The sequence below is a fragment of the Rattus norvegicus genome, chromosome 12 (genome assembly GCF_021556685.1).
Source record: "Rattus norvegicus strain SHRSP/BbbUtx chromosome 12, alternate assembly SHRSP_T2T, whole genome shotgun sequence".
In the NCBI taxonomy this organism is placed as follows: domain Eukaryota; kingdom Metazoa; phylum Chordata; class Mammalia; order Rodentia; family Muridae; genus Rattus; species Rattus norvegicus.
In genome coordinates, this window is record NC_141545.1 from 7,500,640 (window position 1) to 7,520,586 (window position 19,947).

General features: G+C 42.6%; 9 pseudogenes; all 9 read right to left on the reverse strand.

Annotated features, from left to right (window-relative positions):
* Positions 1-10: 10 nt before the first annotated feature.
* Positions 11-128, reverse strand: LOC148002024 (5S ribosomal RNA; annotated as a pseudogene).
* Positions 129-2,523: 2,395 nt separating this feature from the next.
* On the reverse strand, positions 2,524-2,641 carry LOC148002025 (5S ribosomal RNA; annotated as a pseudogene).
* Positions 2,642-5,034: 2,393 nt separating this feature from the next.
* On the reverse strand, positions 5,035-5,152 carry LOC148002026 (5S ribosomal RNA; annotated as a pseudogene).
* Positions 5,153-7,522: 2,370 nt separating this feature from the next.
* Positions 7,523-7,640, reverse strand: LOC148002027 (5S ribosomal RNA; annotated as a pseudogene).
* A 2,297-nt stretch (positions 7,641-9,937) lies between these two features.
* Positions 9,938-10,055, reverse strand: LOC148002028 (5S ribosomal RNA; annotated as a pseudogene).
* Positions 10,056-12,425: 2,370 nt separating this feature from the next.
* LOC148002029 (5S ribosomal RNA) lies at positions 12,426-12,543 on the reverse strand (annotated as a pseudogene).
* Positions 12,544-14,870: 2,327 nt separating this feature from the next.
* Positions 14,871-14,988, reverse strand: LOC148002030 (5S ribosomal RNA; annotated as a pseudogene).
* A 2,349-nt stretch (positions 14,989-17,337) lies between these two features.
* LOC148002031 (5S ribosomal RNA) lies at positions 17,338-17,455 on the reverse strand (annotated as a pseudogene).
* Positions 17,456-19,747: 2,292 nt separating this feature from the next.
* Positions 19,748-19,865, reverse strand: LOC148002032 (5S ribosomal RNA; annotated as a pseudogene).
* Between the last annotated feature and the right edge of the window lie 82 nt (positions 19,866-19,947).

A 19,947-nucleotide genomic window follows, 5' to 3' on the forward strand; every position in this document is an offset into this window, starting at 1 on the left:
AACCCCCAAAAGCCTACAGCACCCGGTATCCCAGGTGGTCTCCCATCCACGTACTAAGCATGCCCGACCCTGCTTAGCTTCCGAGATCAGACGAGATCGGGCGCGTTCCGGGTGGTATGGCTGTAGGCTCTTCTGACATTTTTTTAAGGAATATAAAACTATTCATTGACACAGCCAGAATACGGCAGATACATAGGTGAATGCGAGCAACAAACCAGTGAACTGAGCGCAGGACCCCAGTTGAAGAAATCAGAGAAAGGACTAAAAGAGCTTGAAGGGACTTGAGACCCCATATGAACAACAACACCAACCAACCAGAGCTTCCAGGGACTAAACCACAGCAGGACTTAATGGCCAACATCAGCTCTAACCATGATTCTACTTCCACATCAAACAGATTCCATGAATCATAACCTTTTAGTACAGATTTTAACTTCCTACAAAGGAATGGTTCAACCAGAGGAACCTTTACACAGAACAGCTGACTCGGACCTGCCTCTGTAGATCAGCTGGCCTCTTAAATCACAGCTCCACCTGCCTCTAGAGTTCTGGCATTAAAGGTGCACACCACCACACTAGGCCAAGTCTTGTTGTTAAATCAAGCTACTACTTCGTTTAATTCCGTTTTCTGAAGGTGGAGTTGGTATAAAAATAAACTACTGTATTTATTTGATAATACATCAATTCTGATGGGCTTGCTTTTAAACTATCCAATACATTACAGACTCTACTTAATCCGAAAGGTTATGGTATCAGGAAAATGGTCAGGCTGATGGCCTCTCATCAACCTGTGTTTTCACGTTCAGCTCTTTTGAGTATTAAAAGCAAGCTAAAACAGACAGGTTATGTAAGTGTTTTATGCATACACTGCATACAAACAAACGCGCGCGCGCACACACACACACACACACACACACACACACACACACACACAAACCAGAATGGTCCTTCTGTGTCCCAGTTAAAAATAAGTTCTGACTTGAGTCATGACTGTAAAATCTCCCCAGTGTTTAAGAAAAGCTGTTCTTCAAGCCGAGGAAATACAACATGGTGTCAAGCACTCTACTGTTACAGGAAGCAACTACAGAGAGCTCTCACTCGCTCAAAGGAGTCAGTGCCTTTTGACGCAGAACGAAAACCAAAAATCTCCCAACTACTGCCAATGCTTTCAAAACTAGCATATCAGACTTGATTTTCATCAGGATGCTCTTTGATCCACACTAGTAATTCAAAACCCAAGATCCAGATCATTCATATATATATATATATATATATATATTTTATATACATATATATATATAATATTGTGTATTTATATATGCAAACAATTATTGTACTTCATTTCGGTACAAGAATGCCAAATCAGCCACTCCTCATAGAAGGCGATGACAATCTGAGGCCACTTCATATTCGCCTCCTTTGCTTGTCAGCAGCATCTCTCTTCTTCGATTTGCTCTCATCGGATTCACTATCAGATAAAGATTTCCTTTTTGGACAATCGTTTTCTTTACCAGCTTTTCGAGAATGAAGAAGTGCTTCAATTAATTCTGGACAATCTAAATTTTCTCCTGGTACCCAAGTATTATCGGCATCTGAAAACCCCTTCCACTTCACGAAATAGTTCACTACACAATGGTTCAGTACTTTTTCTACCACAAATTCTTCAGGCTCAGCATCTTCAACTCTTTTACTCTTTCCATTCTGTTTTTTTTTTTCCCAATTTTTGCAATGTAGTTTTATTGGAGGCCATTTTTAAAATTTAATCGGAGACTTGAAGCACGCTCAGATGCTCAGGGCCGCGGATTCTGCAGAGTCTCCCGCCTATGTGCTTCAGCTCAGGCACATCCTAGAGGAGGGGTTCCTCTGACATTTTTAAAGTCTATTTTTAGGGTTGGGGATTTAACTCAGTCGTAGGGCACATGCCTAGCAAGCACAAGGCCCTGGGTTCGATCCTTAGCTCTGGGGAAGGAAAAAAAAAGGCAAAATAAAAGTTGTAAAGTCGGGCTGGAAGGATGGCTTAGTGGTTAAGAGCACTGACTGCTCTTCCAGAGGTTCTGAGTTCAAATCCCAGCAACGACATGGTGTCTCACAGCCATCTGTAGTGAGATCTGATGCCCTCTTCTGGTGTGTCTGAAGACAGCTACAGTGTACTTATATATAAGAAATACATCTTTTTTAAAAAAGTTGTAAAGTCTATTTCTGTTTGTTGGTGTGGTTTGGTTTGGTTTGGGATGGGTTTTTTAAGGTTGCTTTGTTGTTTTGGTTTCTGTTGGTTTGTTACGCACATGGTCTCACTGTGTATCCCTGCTGTCCTGAAATCTCCTGAGCTCCTGAGCTCCTGAGCTCCTGAGCTCCTGAGCTCCTGAGCTCCTGAGCTCCTGAGCTCCTGAGCTCCTGAGCTCCTGAGCTCCTGAGCTCCTGAGCTCCTGAGCTCCTGAGCTCCTGAGCTCCTGAGCTCCTGAGCTCCTGATTTTGATTGCCTGGCAAGAGCTCTACCACTGAGTTAAATCCCCAACCCCCAAAAGCCTACAGCACCCGGTATCCCAGGTGGTCTCCCATCCACGTACTAAGCATGCCCGACCCTGCTTAGCTTCCGAGATCAGACGAGATCGGGCACGTTCCGGGTGGTATGGCTGTAGGCTCTTCTGACATTTTTTTAAGGAATATAAAACTATTCATGACACAGCCAGAATACGGCAGATACATAGGTGAATGCGAGCAACAAACCAGTGAACTGAGCGCAGGACCCCAGTTGAAGAAATCAGAGAAAGGACTAAAAGAGCTTGAAGGGACTTGAGACCCCATATGAACAACAACACCAACCAACCAGAGCTTCCAGGGACTAAACCACAGCAGGACTTAATGGCCAACATCAGCTCTAACCATGATTCTACTTCCACATCAAACAGATTCCATGAATCATAACCTTTTAGTACAGATTTTAACTTCCTACAAAGGAATGTTTCAACCAGAGGAACCTTTACACAGAACAGCTGACTCGGACCTGCCTCTGTAGATCAGCTGGCCTCTTAAATCACAGCTCCACCTGCCTCTAGAGTTCTGGCATTAAAGGTGCACACCACCACACTAGGCCAAGTCTTGTTGTTAAATCAAGCTACTACTTCGTTTAATTCCGTTTTCTGAAGGTGGAGTTGGTATAAAAATAAACTACTGTATTTATTTGATAATACATCAATTCTGATGGGCTTGCTTTTAAACTATCCAATACATTACAGACTCTGCTTAATCCGAAAGGTTATGGTATCAGGAAAATGGTCAGGCTGATGGCCTCTCATCAACCTGTGTTTTCACGTTCAGCTCTTTTGAGTATTAAAAGCAAGCTAAAACAGACAGGTTATGTAAGTGTTTTATGCATACACTGCATACAAACAAACGCGCGCGCGCACACACACACACACACACACACACACACACACACACACACACAAACCAGAATGGTCCTTCTGTGTCCCAGTTAAAAATAAGTTCTGACTTGAGTCATGACTGTAAAATCTCCCCAGTGTTTAAGAAAAGCTGTTCTTCAAGCCGAGGAAATACAACATGGTGTCAAGTACTCTACTGTTACAGGAAGCAACTACAGAGAGCTCTCACTCGCTCAAAGGAGTCAGTGCCTTTTGACGCAGAACGAAAACCAAAAATCTCCCAACTACTGCCAATGCTTTCAAAACTAGCATATCAGACTTGATTTTCATCAGGATGCTCTTTGATCCACACTAGTAATTCAAAACCCAAGATCCAGATCATTCATATATATATATATATGTATATTTTATATACATATATATATATAATATTGTGTATTTATATATGCAAACAATTATTGTACTTCATTTCGGTACAAGAATGCCAAATCAGCCACTCCTCATAGAAGGCGATGACAATCTGAGGCCACTTCATATTCGCCTCCTTTGCTTGTCAGCAGCATCTCTCTTCTTCGATTTGCTCTCATCGGATTCACTATCAGATAAAGATTTCCTTTTTGGACAATCGTTTTCTTTACCAGCTTTTCGAGAATGAAGAAGTGCTTCAATTAATTCTGGACAATCTAAATTTTCTCCTGGTACCCAAGTATTATCGGCATCTGTAAACCCCTTCCACTTCACGAAATAGTTCACTACACAATGGTTCAGTACTTTTTCTACCACAAATTCTTCAGGCTCAGCATCTTCAACTCTTTTACTCTTTCCATTCTGTTTTTTTTTTTTCCCAATTTTTGCAATGTAGTTTTATTGGAGGCCATTTTTAAAATTTAATCGGAGACTTGAAGCACGCTCAGATGCTCAGGGCCGCGGATTCTGCAGAGTCTCCCGCCTATGTGCTTCAGCTCAGGCACATCCTAGAGGAGGGGTTCCTCTGACATTTTTAAAGTCTATTTTTAGGGTTGGGGATTTAACTCAGTCGTAGGGCACATGCCTAGCAAGCACAAGGCCCTGGGTTCGATCCTTAGCTCTGGGGAAGGAAAAAAAAAGGCAAAATAAAAGTTGTAAAGTCGGGCTGGAAGGATGGCTTAGTGGTTAAGAGCACTGACTGCTCTTCCAGAGGTTCTGAGTTCAAATCCCAGCAACGACATGGTGTCTCACAGCCATCTGTAGTGAGATCTGATGCCCTCTTCTGGTGTGTCTGAAGACAGCTACAGTGTACTTATATATAAGAAATACATCTTTTTTAAAAAAGTTGTAAAGTCTATTTCTGTTTGTTGGTGTGGTTTGGTTTGGTTTGGGATGGGTTTTTTAAGGTTGCTTTGTTGTTTTGGTTTCTGTTGGTTTGTTACGCACATGGTCTCACTGTGTATCCCTGCTGTCCTGAAATCTCCTGAGCTCCTGAGCTCCTGAGCTCCTGAGCTCCTGAGCTCCTGAGCTCCTGAGCTCCTGAGCTCCTGAGCTCCTGAGCTCCTGAGCTCCTGAGCTCCTGAGCTCCTGAGCTCCTGAGCTCCTGAGCTCCTGAGCTCCTGAGCTCCTGATTTTGATTGCCTGGCAAGAGCTCTACCACTGAGTTAAATCCCCAACCCCCAAAAGCCTACAGCACCCGGTATCCCAGGTGGTCTCCCATCCACGTACTAAGCATGCCCGACCCTGCTTAGCTTCCGAGATCAGACGAGATCGGGCACGTTCCGGGTGGTATGGCTGTAGGCTCTTCTGACATTTTTTTAAGGAATATAAAACTATTCATGACACAGCCAGAATACGGCAGATACATAGGTGAATGCGAGCAACAAACCAGTGAACTGAGCGCAGGACCCCAGTTGAAGAAATCAGAGAAAGGACTAAAAGAGCTTGAAGGGACTTGAGACCCCATATGAACAACAACACCAACCAACCAGAGCTTCCAGGGACTAAACCACAGCAGGACTTAATGGCCAACATCAGCTCTAACCATGATTCTACTTCCACATCAAACAGATTCCATGAATCATAACCTTTTAGTACAGATTTTAACTTCCTACAAAGGAATGTTTCAACCAGAGGAACCTTTACACAGAACAGCTGACTCGGACCTGCCTCTGTAGATCAGCTGGCCTCTTAAATCACAGCTCCACCTGCCTCTAGAGTTCTGGCATTAAAGGTGCACACCACCACACTAGGCCAAGTCTTGTTGTTAAATCAAGCTACTACTTCGTTTAATTCCGTTTTCTGAAGGTGGAGTTGGTATAAAAATAAACTACTGTATTTATTTGATAATACATCAATTCTGATGGGCTTGCTTTTAAACTATCCAATACATTACAGACTCTGCTTAATCCGAAAGGTTATGGTATCAGGAAAATGGTCAGGCTGATGGCCTCTCATCAACCTGTGTTTTCACGTTCAGCTCTTTTGAGTATTAAAAGCAAGCTAAAACAGACAGGTTATGTAAGTGTTTTATGCATACACTGCATACAAACAAACGCGCGCGCGCACACACACACACACACACACACACACACACACACACACACACACAAACCAGAATGGTCCTTCTGTGTCCCAGTTAAAAATAAGTTCTGACTTGAGTCATGACTGTAAAATCTCCCCAGTGTTTAAGAAAAGCTGTTCTTCAAGCCGAGGAAATACAACATGGTGTCAAGTACTCTACTGTTACAGGAAGCAACTACAGAGAGCTCTCACTCGCTCAAAGGAGTCAGTGCCTTTTGACGCAGAACGAAAACCAAAAATCTCCCAACTACTGCCAATGCTTTCAAAACTAGCATATCAGACTTGATTTTCATCAGGATGCTCTTTGATCCACACTAGTAATTCAAAACCCAAGATCCAGATCATTCATATATATATATATATATGTATATTTTATATACATATATATATATAATATTGTGTATTTATATATGCAAACAATTATTGTACTTCATTTCGGTACAAGAATGCCAAATCAGCCACTCCTCATAGAAGGCGATGACAATCTGAGGCCACTTCATATTCGCCTCCTTTGCTTGTCAGCAGCATCTCTCTTCTTCGATTTGCTCTCATCGGATTCACTATCAGATAAAGATTTCCTTTTTGGACAATCGTTTTCTTTACCAGCTTTTCGAGAATGAAGAAGTGCTTCAATTAATTCTGGACAATCTAAATTTTCTCCTGGTACCCAAGTATTATCGGCATCTGTAAACCCCTTCCACTTCACGAAATAGTTCACTACACAATGGTTCAGTACTTTTTCTACCACAAATTCTTCAGGCTCAGCATCTTCAACTCTTTTACTCTTTCCATTCTGTTTTTTTTTTTTTCCCAATTTTTGCAATGTAGTTTTATTGGAGGCCATTTTTAAAATTTAATCGGAGACTTGAAGCGCGCTCAGATGCTCAGGGCCGCGGATTCTGCAGAGTCTCCCGCCTATGTGCTTCAGCTCAGGCACATCCTAGAGGAGGGGTTCCTCTGACATTTTTAAAGTCTATTTTTAGGGTTGGGGATTTAACTCAGTCGTAGGGCACATGCCTAGCAAGCACAAGGCCCTGGGTTCGATCCTTAGCTCTGGGGAAGGAAAAAAAAAGGCAAAATAAAAGTTGTAAAGTCGGGCTGGAAGGATGGCTTAGTGGTTAAGAGCACTGACTGCTCTTCCAGAGGTTCTGAGTTCAAATCCCAGCAACGACATGGTGTCTCACAGCCATCTGTAGTGAGATCTGATGCCCTCTTCTGGTGTGTCTGAATACAGCTACAGTGTACTTATATATAAGAAATACATCTTTTTTAAAAAAGTTGTAAAGTCTATTTCTGTTTGTTGGTGTGGTTTGGTTTGGTTTGGGATGGGTTTTTTAAGGTTGCTTTGTTGTTTTGGTTTCTGTTGGTTTGTTACGCACATGGTCTCACTGTGTATCCCTGCTGTCCTGAAATCTCCTGAGCTCCTGAGCTCCTGAGCTCCTGAGCTCCTGAGCTCCTGAGCTCCTGAGCTCCTGAGCTCCTGAGCTCCTGAGCTCCTGAGCTCCTGAGCTCCTGAGCTCCTGAGCTCCCGAGCGATTTTGATTGCCTGGCAAGAGCTCTACCACTGAGTTAAATCCCCAACCCCCAAAAGCCTACAGCACCCGGTATCCCAGGTGGTCTCCCATCCACGTACTAAGCATGCCCGACCCTGCTTAGCTTCCGAGATCAGACGAGATCGGGCCCGTTCCAGGTGGTATGGCTGTAGGCTCTTCTGACATTTTTTTAAGGAATATAAAACTATTCATTGACACAGCCAGAATACGGCAGATACATAGGTGAATGCGAGCAACAAACCAGTGAACTGAGCGCAGGACCCCAGTTGAAGAAATCAGAGAAAGGACTAAAAGAGCTTGAAGGGACTTGAGACCCCATATGAACAACAACACCAACCAACCAGAGCTTCCAGGGACTAAACCACAGCAGGACTTAATGGCCAACATCAGCTCTAACCATGATTCTACTTCCACATCAAACAGATTCCATGAATCATAACCTTTTAGTACAGATTTTAACTTCCTACAAAGGAATGTTTCAACCAGAGGAACCTTTACACAGAACAGCTGACTCGGACCTGCCTCTGTAGATCAGCTGGCCTCTTAAATCACAGCTCCACCTGCCTCTAGAGTTCTGGCATTAAAGGTGCACACCACCACACTAGGCCAAGTCTTGTTGTTAAATCAAGCTACTACTTCGTTTAATTCCGTTTTCTGAAGGTGGAGTTGGTATAAAAATAAACTACTGTATTTATTTGATAATACATCAATTCTGATGGGCTTGCTTTTAAACTATCCAATACATTACAGACTCTGCTTAATCCGAAAGGTTATGGTATCAGGAAAATGGTCAGGCTGATGGCCTCTCATCAACCTGTGTTTTCACGTTCAGCTCTTTTGAGTATTAAAAGCAAGCTAAAACAGACAGGTTATGTAAGTGTTTTATGCATACACTGCATACAAACAAACGCGCGCGCGCACACACACACACACACACACACACACACACACACACAAACCAGAATGGTCCTTCTGTGTCCCAGTTAAAAATAAGTTCTGACTTGAGTCATGACTGTAAAATCTCCCCAGTGTTTAAGAAAAGCTGTTCTTCAAGCCGAGGAAATACAACATGGTGTCAAGCACTCTACTGTTACAGGAAGCAACTACAGAGAGCTCTCACTCGCTCAAAGGAGTCAGTGCCTTTTGACGCAGAACGAAAACCAAAAATCTCCCAACTACTGCCAATGCTTTCAAAACTAGCATATCAGACTTGATTTTCATCAGGATGCTCTTTGATCCACACTAGTAATTCAAAACCCAAGATCCAGATCATTCATATATATATATATATATATATATATATTTTATATACATATATATATATAATATTGTGTATTTATATATGCAAACAATTATTGTACTTCATTTCGGTACAAGAATGCCAAATCAGCCACTCCTCATAGAAGGCGATGACAATCTGAGGCCACTTCATATTCGCCTCCTTTGCTTGTCAGCAGCATCTCTCTTCTTCGATTTGCTCTCATCGGATTCACTATCAGATAAAGATTTCCTTTTTGGACAATCGTTTTCTTTACCAGCTTTTCGAGAATGAAGAAGTGCTTCAATTAATTCTGGACAATCTAAATTTTCTCCTGGTACCCAAGTATTATCGGCATCTGTAAACCCCTTCCACTTCACGAAATAGTTCACTACACAATGGTTCAGTACTTTTTCTACCACAAATTCTTCAGGCTCAGCATCTTCAACTCTTTTACTCTTTCCATTCTGTTTTTTTTTTTCCCAATTTTTGCAATGTAGTTTTATTGGAGGCCATTTTTAAAATTTAATCGGAGACTTGAAGCGCGCTCAGATGCTCAGGGCCGCGGATTCTGCAGAGTCTCCCGCCTATGTGCTTCAGCTCAGGCACATCCTAGAGGAGGGGTTCCTCTGACATTTTTAAAGTCTATTTTTAGGGTTGGGGATTTAACTCAGTCGTAGGGCACATGCCTAGCAAGCACAAGGCCCTGGGTTCGATCCTTAGCTCTGGGGAAGGAAAAAAAAAGGCAAAATAAAAGTTGTAAAGTCGGGCTGGAAGGATGGCTTAGTGGTTAAGAGCACTGACTGCTCTTCCAGAGGTTCTGAGTTCAAATCCCAGCAACGACATGGTGTCTCACAGCCATCTGTAGTGAGATCTGATGCCCTCTTCTGGTGTGTCTGAAGACAGCTACAGTGTACTTATATATAAGAAATACATCTTTTTTAAAAAAGTTGTAAAGTCTATTTCTGTTTGTTGGTGTGGTTTGGTTTGGTTTGGGATGGGTTTTTTAAGGTTGCTTTGTTGTTTTGGTTTCTGTTGGTTTGTTACGCACATGGTCTCACTGTGTATCCCTGCTGTCCTGAAATCTCCTGAGCTCCTGAGCTCCTGAGCTCCTGAGCTCCTGAGCTCCTGAGCTCCTGATTTTGATTGCCTGGCAAGAGCTCTACCACTGAGTTAAATCCCCAACCCCCAAAAGCCTACAGCACCCGGTATCCCAGGTGGTCTCCCATCCACGTACTAAGCATGCCCGACCCTGCTTAGCTTCCGAGATCAGACGAGATCGGGCGCGTTCCGGGTGGTATGGCTGTAGGCTCTTCTGACATTTTTTTAAGGAATATAAAACTATTCATTGACACAGCCAGAATACGGCAGATACATAGGTGAATGCGAGCAACAAACCAGTGAACTGAGCGCAGGACCCCAGTTGAAGAAATCAGAGAAAGGACTAAAAGAGCTTGAAGGGACTTGAGACCCCATATGAACAACAACACCAACCAACCAGAGCTTCCAGGGACTAAACCACAGCAGGACTTAATGGCCAACATCAGCTCTAACCATGATTCTACTTCCACATCAAACAGATTCCATGAATCATAACCTTTTAGTACAGATTTTAACTTCCTACAAAGGAATGGTTCAACCAGAGGAACCTTTACACAGAACAGCTGACTCGGACCTGCCTCTGTAGATCAGCTGGCCTCTTAAATCACAGCTCCACCTGCCTCTAGAGTTCTGGCATTAAAGGTGCACACCACCACACTAGGCCAAGTCTTGTTGTTAAATCAAGCTACTACTTCGTTTAATTCCGTTTTCTGAAGGTGGAGTTGGTATAAAAATAAACTACTGTATTTATTTGATAATACATCAATTCTGATGGGCTTGCTTTTAAACTATCCAATACATTACAGACTCTGCTTAATCCGAAAGGTTATGGTATCAGGAAAATGGTCAGGCTGATGGCCTCTCATCAACCTGTGTTTTCACGTTCAGCTCTTTTGAGTATTAAAAGCAAGCTAAAACAGACAGGTTATGTAAGTGTTTTATGCATACACTGCATACAAACAAACGCGCGCGCGCACACACACACACACACACACACACACACACACACACACACAAACCAGAATGGTCCTTCTGTGTCCCAGTTAAAAATAAGTTCTGACTTGAGTCATGACTGTAAAATCTCCCCAGTGTTTAAGAAAAGCTGTTCTTCAAGCCGAGGAAATACAACATGGTGTCAAGCACTCTACTGTTACAGGAAGCAACTACAGAGAGCTCTCACTCGCTCAAAGGAGTCAGTGCCTTTTGACGCAGAACGAAAACCAAAAATCTCCCAACTACTGCCAATGCTTTCAAAACTAGCATATCAGACTTGATTTTCATCAGGATGCTCTTTGATCCACACTAGTAATTCAAAACCCAAGATCCAGATCATTCATATATATATATATATATATATATATATATATTTTATATACATATATATATATAATATTGTGTATTTATATATGCAAACAATTATTGTACTTCATTTCGGTACAAGAATGCCAAATCAGCCACTCCTCATAGAAGGCGATGACAATCTGAGGCCACTTCATATTCGCCTCCTTTGCTTGTCAGCAGCATCTCTCTTCTTCGATTTGCTCTCATCGGATTCACTATCAGATAAAGATTTCCTTTTTGGACAATCGTTTTCTTTACCAGCTTTTCGAGAATGAAGAAGTGCTTCAATTAATTCTGGACAATCTAAATTTTCTCCTGGTACCCAAGTATTATCGGCATCTGAAAACCCCTTCCACTTCACGAAATAGTTCACTACACAATGGTTCAGTACTTTTTCTACCACAAATTCTTCAGGCTCAGCATCTTCAACTCTTTTACTCTTTCCATTCTGTTTTTTTTTTTTCCCAATTTTTGCAATGTAGTTTTATTGGAGGCCATTTTTAAAATTTAATCGGAGACTTGAAGCACGCTCAGATGCTCAGGGCCGCGGATTCTGCAGAGTCTCCCGCCTATGTGCTTCAGCTCAGGCACATCCTAGAGGAGGGGTTCCTCTGACATTTTTAAAGTCTATTTTTAGGGTTGGGGATTTAACTCAGTCGTAGGGCACATGCCTAGCAAGCACAAGGCCCTGGGTTCGATCCTTAGCTCTGGGGAAGGAAAAAAAAAGGCAAAATAAAAGTTGTAAAGTCGGGCTGGAAGGATGGCTTAGTGGTTAAGAGCACTGACTGCTCTTCCAGAGGTTCTGAGTTCAAATCCCAGCAACGACATGGTGTCTCACAGCCATCTGTAGTGAGATCTGATGCCCTCTTCTGGTGTGTCTGAAGACAGCTACAGTGTACTTATATATAAGAAATACATCTTTTTTAAAAAAGTTGTAAAGTCTATTTCTGTTTGTTGGTGTGGTTTGGTTTGGTTTGGGATGGGTTTTTTAAGGTTGCTTTGTTGTTTTGGTTTCTGTTGGTTTGTTACGCACATGGTCTCACTGTGTATCCCTGCTGTCCTGAAATCTCCTGAGCTCCTGAGCTCCTGAGCTCCTGAGCTCCTGAGCTCCTGAGCTCCTGAGCTCCTGAGCTCCTGAGCTCCTGAGCTCCTGAGCTCCTGAGCTCCTGAGCTCCTGAGCTCCTGATTTTGATTGCCTGGCAAGAGCTCTACCACTGAGTTAAATCCCCAACCCCCAAAAGCCTACAGCACCCGGTATCCCAGGTGGTCTCCCATCCACGTACTAAGCATGCCCGACCCTGCTTAGCTTCCGAGATCAGACGAGATCGGGCACGTTCCGGGTGGTATGGCTGTAGGCTCTTCTGACATTTTTTTAAGGAATATAAAACTATTCATGACACAGCCAGAATACGGCAGATACATAGGTGAATGCGAGCAACAAACCAGTGAACTGAGCGCAGGACCCCAGTTGAAGAAATCAGAGAAAGGACTAAAAGAGCTTGAAGGGACTTGAGACCCCATATGAACAACAACACCAACCAACCAGAGCTTCCAGGGACTAAACCACAGCAGGACTTAATGGCCAACATCAGCTCTAACCATGATTCTACTTCCACATCAAACAGATTCCATGAATCATAACCTTTTAGTACAGATTTTAACTTCCTACAAAGGAATGTTTCAACCAGAGGAACCTTTACACAGAACAGCTGACTCGGACCTGCCTCTGTAGATCAGCTGGCCTCTTAAATCACAGCTCCACCTGCCTCTAGAGTTCTGGCATTAAAGGTGCACACCACCACACTAGGCCAAGTCTTGTTGTTAAATCAAGCTACTACTTCGTTTAATTCCGTTTTCTGAAGGTGGAGTTGGTATAAAAATAAACTACTGTATTTATTTGATAATACATCAATTCTGATGGGCTTGCTTTTAAACTATCCAATACATTACAGACTCTGCTTAATCCGAAAGGTTATGGTATCAGGAAAATGGTCAGGCTGATGGCCTCTCATCAACCTGTGTTTTCACGTTCAGCTCTTTTGAGTATTAAAAGCAAGCTAAAACAGACAGGTTATGTAAGTGTTTTATGCATACACTGCATACAAACAAACGCGCGCGCGCACACACACACACACACACACACACACACACACACACACACAAACCAGAATGGTCCTTCTGTGTCCCAGTTAAAAATAAGTTCTGACTTGAGTCATGACTGTAAAATCTCCCCAGTGTTTAAGAAAAGCTGTTCTTCAAGCCGAGGAAATACAACATGGTGTCAAGTACTCTACTGTTACAGGAAGCAACTACAGAGAGCTCTCACTCGCTCAAAGGAGTCAGTGCCTTTTGACGCAGAACGAAAACCAAAAATCTCCCAACTACTGCCAATGCTTTCAAAACTAGCATATCAGACTTGATTTTCATCAGGATGCTCTTTGATCCACACTAGTAATTCAAAACCCAAGATCCAGATCATTCATATATATATATATATGTATATTTTATATACATATATATATATAATATTGTGTATTTATATATGCAAACAATTATTGTACTTCATTTCGGTACAAGAATGCCAAATCAGCCACTCCTCATAGAAGGCGATGACAATCTGAGGCCACTTCATATTCGCCTCCTTTGCTTGTCAGCAGCATCTCTCTTCTTCGATTTGCTCTCATCGGATTCACTATCAGATAAAGATTTCCTTTTTGGACAATCGTTTTCTTTACCAGCTTTTCGAGAATGAAGAAGTGCTTCAATTAATTCTGGACAATCTAAATTTTCTCCTGGTACCCAAGTATTATCGGCATCTGTAAACCCCTTCCACTTCACGAAATAGTTCACTACACAATGGTTCAGTACTTTTTCTACCACAAATTCTTCAGGCTCAGCATCTTCAACTCTTTTACTCTTTCCATTCTGTTTTTTTTTTTTCCCAATTTTTGCAATGTAGTTTTATTGGAGGCCATTTTTAAAATTTAATCGGAGACTTGAAGCACGCTCAGATGCTCAGGGCCGCGGATTCTGCAGAGTCTCCCGCCTATGTGCTTCAGCTCAGGCACATCCTAGAGGAGGGGTTCCTCTGACATTTTTAAAGTCTATTTTTAGGGTTGGGGATTTAACTCAGTCGTAGGGCACATGCCTAGCAAGCACAAGGCCCTGGGTTCGATCCTTAGCTCTGGGGAAGGAAAAAAAAAGGCAAAATAAAAGTTGTAAAGTCGGGCTGGAAGGATGGCTTAGTGGTTAAGAGCACTGACTGCTCTTCCAGAGGTTCTGAGTTCAAATCCCAGCAACGACATGGTGTCTCACAGCCATCTGTAGTGAGATCTGATGCCCTCTTCTGGTGTGTCTGAAGACAGCTACAGTGTACTTATATATAAGAAATACATCTTTTTTAAAAAAGTTGTAAAGTCTATTTCTGTTTGTTGGTGTGGTTTGGTTTGGTTTGGGATGGGTTTTTTAAGGTTGCTTTGTTGTTTTGGTTTCTGTTGGTTTGTTACGCACATGGTCTCACTGTGTATCCCTGCTGTCCTGAAATCTCCTGAGCTCCTGAGCTCCTGAGCTCCTGAGCTCCTGAGCTCCTGAGCTCCTGAGCTCCTGAGCTCCTGAGCTCCTGAGCTCCTGATTTTGATTGCCTGGCAAGAGCTCTACCACTGAGTTAAATCCCCAACCCCCAAAAGCCTACAGCACCCGGTATCCCAGGTGGTCTCCCATCCACGTACTAAGCATGCCCGACCCTGCTTAGCTTCCGAGATCAGACGAGATCGGGCACGTTCCGGGTGGTATGGCTGTAGGCTCTTCTGACATTTTTTTAAGGAATATAAAACTATTCATGACACAGCCAGAATACGGCAGATACATAGGTGAATGCGAGCAACAAACCAGTGAACTGAGCGCAGGACCCCAGTTGAAGAAATCAGAGAAAGGACTAAAAGAGCTTGAAGGGACTTGAGACCCCATATGAACAACAACACCAACCAACCAGAGCTTCCAGGGACTAAACCACAGCAGGACTTAATGGCCAACATCAGCTCTAACCATGATTCTACTTCCACATCAAACAGATTCCATGAATCATAACCTTTTAGTACAGATTTTAACTTCCTACAAAGGAATGTTTCAACCAGAGGAACCTTTACACAGAACAGCTGACTCGGACCTGCCTCTGTAGATCAGCTGGCCTTTTAAATCACAGCTCCACCTGCCTCTAGAGTTCTGGCATTAAAGGTGCACACCACCACACTAGGCCAAGTCTTGTTGTTAAATCAAGCTACTACTTCGTTTAATTCCGTTTTCTGAAGGTGGAGTTGGTATAAAAATAAACTACTGTATTTATTTGATAATACATCAATTCTGATGGGCTTGCTTTTAAACTATCCAATACATTACAGACTCTGCTTAATCCGAAAGGTTATGGTATCAGGAAAATGGTCAGGCTGATGGCCTCTCATCAACCTGTGTTTTCACGTTCAGCTCTTTTGAGTATTAAAAGCAAGCTAAAACAGACAGGTTATGTAAGTGTTTTATGCATACACTGCATACAAACAAACGCGCGCGCGCACACACACACACACACACACACACACACACACACACACAAACCAGAATGGTCCTTCTGTGTCCCAGTTAAAAATAAGTTCTGACTTGAGTCATGACTGTAAAATCTCCCCAGTGTTTAAGAAAAGCTGTTCTTCAAGCCGAGGAAATACAACATGGTGTCAAGTACTCTACTGTTACAGGAAGCAACTACAGAGAGCTCTCACTCGCTCAAAGGAGTCAGTGCCTTTTGACGCAGAACGAAAACCAAAAATCTCCCAACTACTGCCAATGCTTTCAAAACTAGCATATCAGACTTGATTTTCATCAGGATGCTCTTTGATCCACACTAGTAATTCAAAACCCAAGATCCAGATCATTCATATATATATATATATATGTATATTTTATATACATATATATATATAATATTGTGTATTTATATATGCAAACAATTATTGTACTTCATTTCGGTACAAGAATGCCAAATCAGCCACTCCTCATAGAAGGCGATGACAATCTGAGGCCACTTCATATTCGCCTCCTTTGCTTGTCAGCAGCATCTCTCTTCTTCGATTTGCTCTCATCGGATTCACTATCAGATAAAGATTTCCTTTTTGGACAATCGTTTTCTTTACCAGCTTTTCGAGAATGAAGAAGTGCTTCAATTAATTCTGGACAATCTAAATTTTCTCCTGGTACCCAAGTATTATCGGCATCTGTAAACCCCTTCCACTTCACGAAATAGTTCACTACACAATGGTTCAGTACTTTTTCTACCACAAATTCTTCAGGCTCAGCATCTTCAACTCTTTTACTCTTTCCATTCTGTTTTTTTTTTCCCAATTTTTGCAATGTAGTTTTATTGGAGGCCATTTTTAAAATTTAATCGGAGACTTGAAGCGCGCTCAGATGCTCAGGGCCGCGGATTCTGCAGAGTCTCCCGCCTATGTGCTTCAGCTCAGGCACATCCTAGAGGAGGGGTTCCTCTGACATTTTTAAAGTCTATTTTTAGGGTTGGGGATTTAACTCAGTCGTAGGGCACATGCCTAGCAAGCACAAGGCCCTGGGTTCGATCCTTAGCTCTGGGGAAGGAAAAAAAAAGGCAAAATAAAAGTTGTAAAGTCGGGCTGGAAGGATGGCTTAGTGGTTAAGAGCACTGACTGCTCTTCCAGAGGTTCTGAGTTCAAATCCCAGCAACGACATGGTGTCTCACAGCCATCTGTAGTGAGATCTGATGCCCTCTTCTGGTGTGTCTGAAGACAGCTACAGTGTACTTATATATAAGAAATACATCTTTTTTAAAAAAGTTGTAAAGTCTATTTCTGTTTGTTGGTGTGGTTTGGTTTGGTTTGGGATGGGTTTTTTAAGGTTGCTTTGTTGTTTTGGTTTCTGTTGGTTTGTTACGCACATGGTCTCACTGTGTATCCCTGCTGTCCTGAAATCTCCTGAGCTCCTGAGCTCCTGAGCTCCTGAGCTCCTGAGCTCCTGAGCTCCTGAGCTCCTGAGCTCCTGAGCTCCTGAGCTCCTGAGCTCCTGAGCTCCTGAGCTCCTGATTTTGATTGCCTGGCAAGAGCTCTACCACTGAGTTAAATCCCCAACCCCCAAAAGCCTACAGCACCCGGTATCCCAGGTGGTCTCCCATCCACGTACTAAGCATGCCCGACCCTGCTTAGCTTCCGAGATCAGACGAGATCGGGCACGTTCCGGGTGGTATGGCTGTAGGCTCTTCTGACATTTTTTTAAGGAATATAAAACTATTCATGACACAGCCAGAATACGGCAGATACATAGGTGAATGCGAGCAACAAACCAGTGAACTGAGCGCAGGACCCCAGTTGAAGAAATCAGAGAAAGGACTAAAAGAGCTTGAAGGGACTTGAGACCCCATATGAACAACAACACCAACCAACCAGAGCTTCCAGGGACTAAACCACAGCAGGACTTAATGGCCAACATCAGCTCTAACCATGATTCTACTTCCACATCAAACAGATTCCATGAATCATAACCTTTTAGTACAGATTTTAACTTCCTACAAAGGAATGGTTCAACCAGAGGAACCTTTACACAGAACAGCTGACTCGGACCAGCCTCTGTAGATCAGCTGGCCTCTTAAATCACAGCTCCACCTGCCTCTAGAGTTCTGGCATTAAAGGTGCACACCACCACACTAGGCCAAGTCTTGTTGTTAAATCAAGCTACTACTTCGTTTAATTCCGTTTTCTGAAGGTGGAGTTGGTATAAAAATAAACTACTGTATTTATTTGATAATACATCAATTCTGATGGGCTTGCTTTTAAACTATCCAATACATTACAGACTCTGCTTAATCCGAAAGGTTATGGTATCAGGAAAATGGTCAGGCTGATGGCCTCTCATCAACCTGTGTTTTCACGTTCAGCTCTTTTGAGTATTAAAAGCAAGCTAAAACAGACAGGTTATGTAAGTGTTTTATGCATACACTGCATACAAACAAACGCGCGCGCGCACACACACACACACACACACACACACACACAAACCAGAATGGTCCTTCTGTGTCCCAGTTAAAAATAAGTTCTGACTTGAGTCATGACTGTAAAATCTCCCCAGTGTTTAAGAAAAGCTGTTCTTCAAGCCGAGGAAATACAACATGGTGTCAAGTACTCTACTGTTACAGGAAGCAACTACAGAGAGCTCTCACTCGCTCAAAGGAGTCAGTGCCTTTTGACGCAGAACGAAAACCAAAAATCTCCCAACTACTGCCAATGCTTTCAAAACTAGCATATCAGACTTGATTTTCATCAGGATGCTCTTTGATCCACACTAGTAATTCAAAACCCAAGATCCAGATCATTCATATATATATATATATGTATATTTTATATACATATATATATATACTATTGTGTATTTATATATGCAAACAATTATTGTACTTCATTTCGGTACAAGAATGCCAAATCAGCCACTCCTCATAGAAGGCGATGACAATCTGAGGCCACTTCATATTCGCCTCCTTTGCTTGTCAGCAGCATCTCTCTTCTTCGATTTGCTCTCATCGGATTCACTATCAGATAAAGATTTCCTTTTTGGACAATCGTTTTCTTTACCAGCTTTTCGAGAATGAAGAAGTGCTTCAATTAATTCTGGACAATCTAAATTTTCTCCTGGTACCCAAGTATTATCGGCATCTGTAAACCCCTTCCACTTCACGAAATAGTTCACTACACAATGGTTCAGTACTTTTTCTACCACAAATTCTTCAGGCTCAGCATCTTCAACTCTTTTACTCTTTCCATTCTGTTTTTTTTTTTCCCAATTTTTGCAATGTAGTTTTATTGGAGGCCATTTTTAAAATTTAATCGGAGACTTGAAGCGCGCTCAGATGCTCAGGGCCGCGGATTCTGCAGAGTCTCCCGCCTATGTGCTTCAGCTCAGGCACATCCTAGAGGAGGGGTTCCTCTGACATTTTTAAAGTCTATTTTTAGGGTTGGGGATTTAACTCAGTCGTAGGGCACATGCCTAGCAAGCACAAGGCCCTGGGTTCGATCCTTAGCTCTGGGGAAGGAAAAAAAAAGGCAAAATAAAAGTTGTAAAGTCGGGCTGGAAGGATGGCTTAGTGGTTAAGAGCACTGACTGCTCTTCCAGAGGTTCTGAGTTCAAATCCCAGCAACGACATGGTGTCTCACAGCCATCTGTAGTGAGATCTGATGCCCTCTTCTGGTGTGTCTGAAGACAGCTACAGTGTACTTATATATAAGAAATACATCTTTTTTAAAAAAGTTGTAAAGTCTATTTCTGTTTGTTGGTGTGGTTTGGTTTGGTTTGGGATGGGTTTTTTAAGGTTGCTTTGTTGTTTTGGTTTCTGTTGGTTTGTTACGCACATGGTCTCATTGTGTATCCCTGCTGTCCTGAAATCTCCTGAGCTCCTGAGCTCCTGAGCTCCTGAGCTCCTGAGCTCCTGAGCTCCTGAGCTCCTGATTTTGATTGCCTGGCAAGAGCTCTACCACTGAGTTAAATCCCCAACCCCCAAAAGCCTACAGCACCCGGTATCCCAGGTGGTCTCCCATCCACGTACTAAGCATGCCCGACCCTGCTTAGCTTCCGAGATCAGACGAGATCGGGCACGTTCCGGGTGGTATGTCTGTAGGCTCTTCTGACATTTTTTTAAGGAATATAAAACTATTCATGACACAGCCACAATACGGCAGATACATAGGTGAATGCGAGCAAC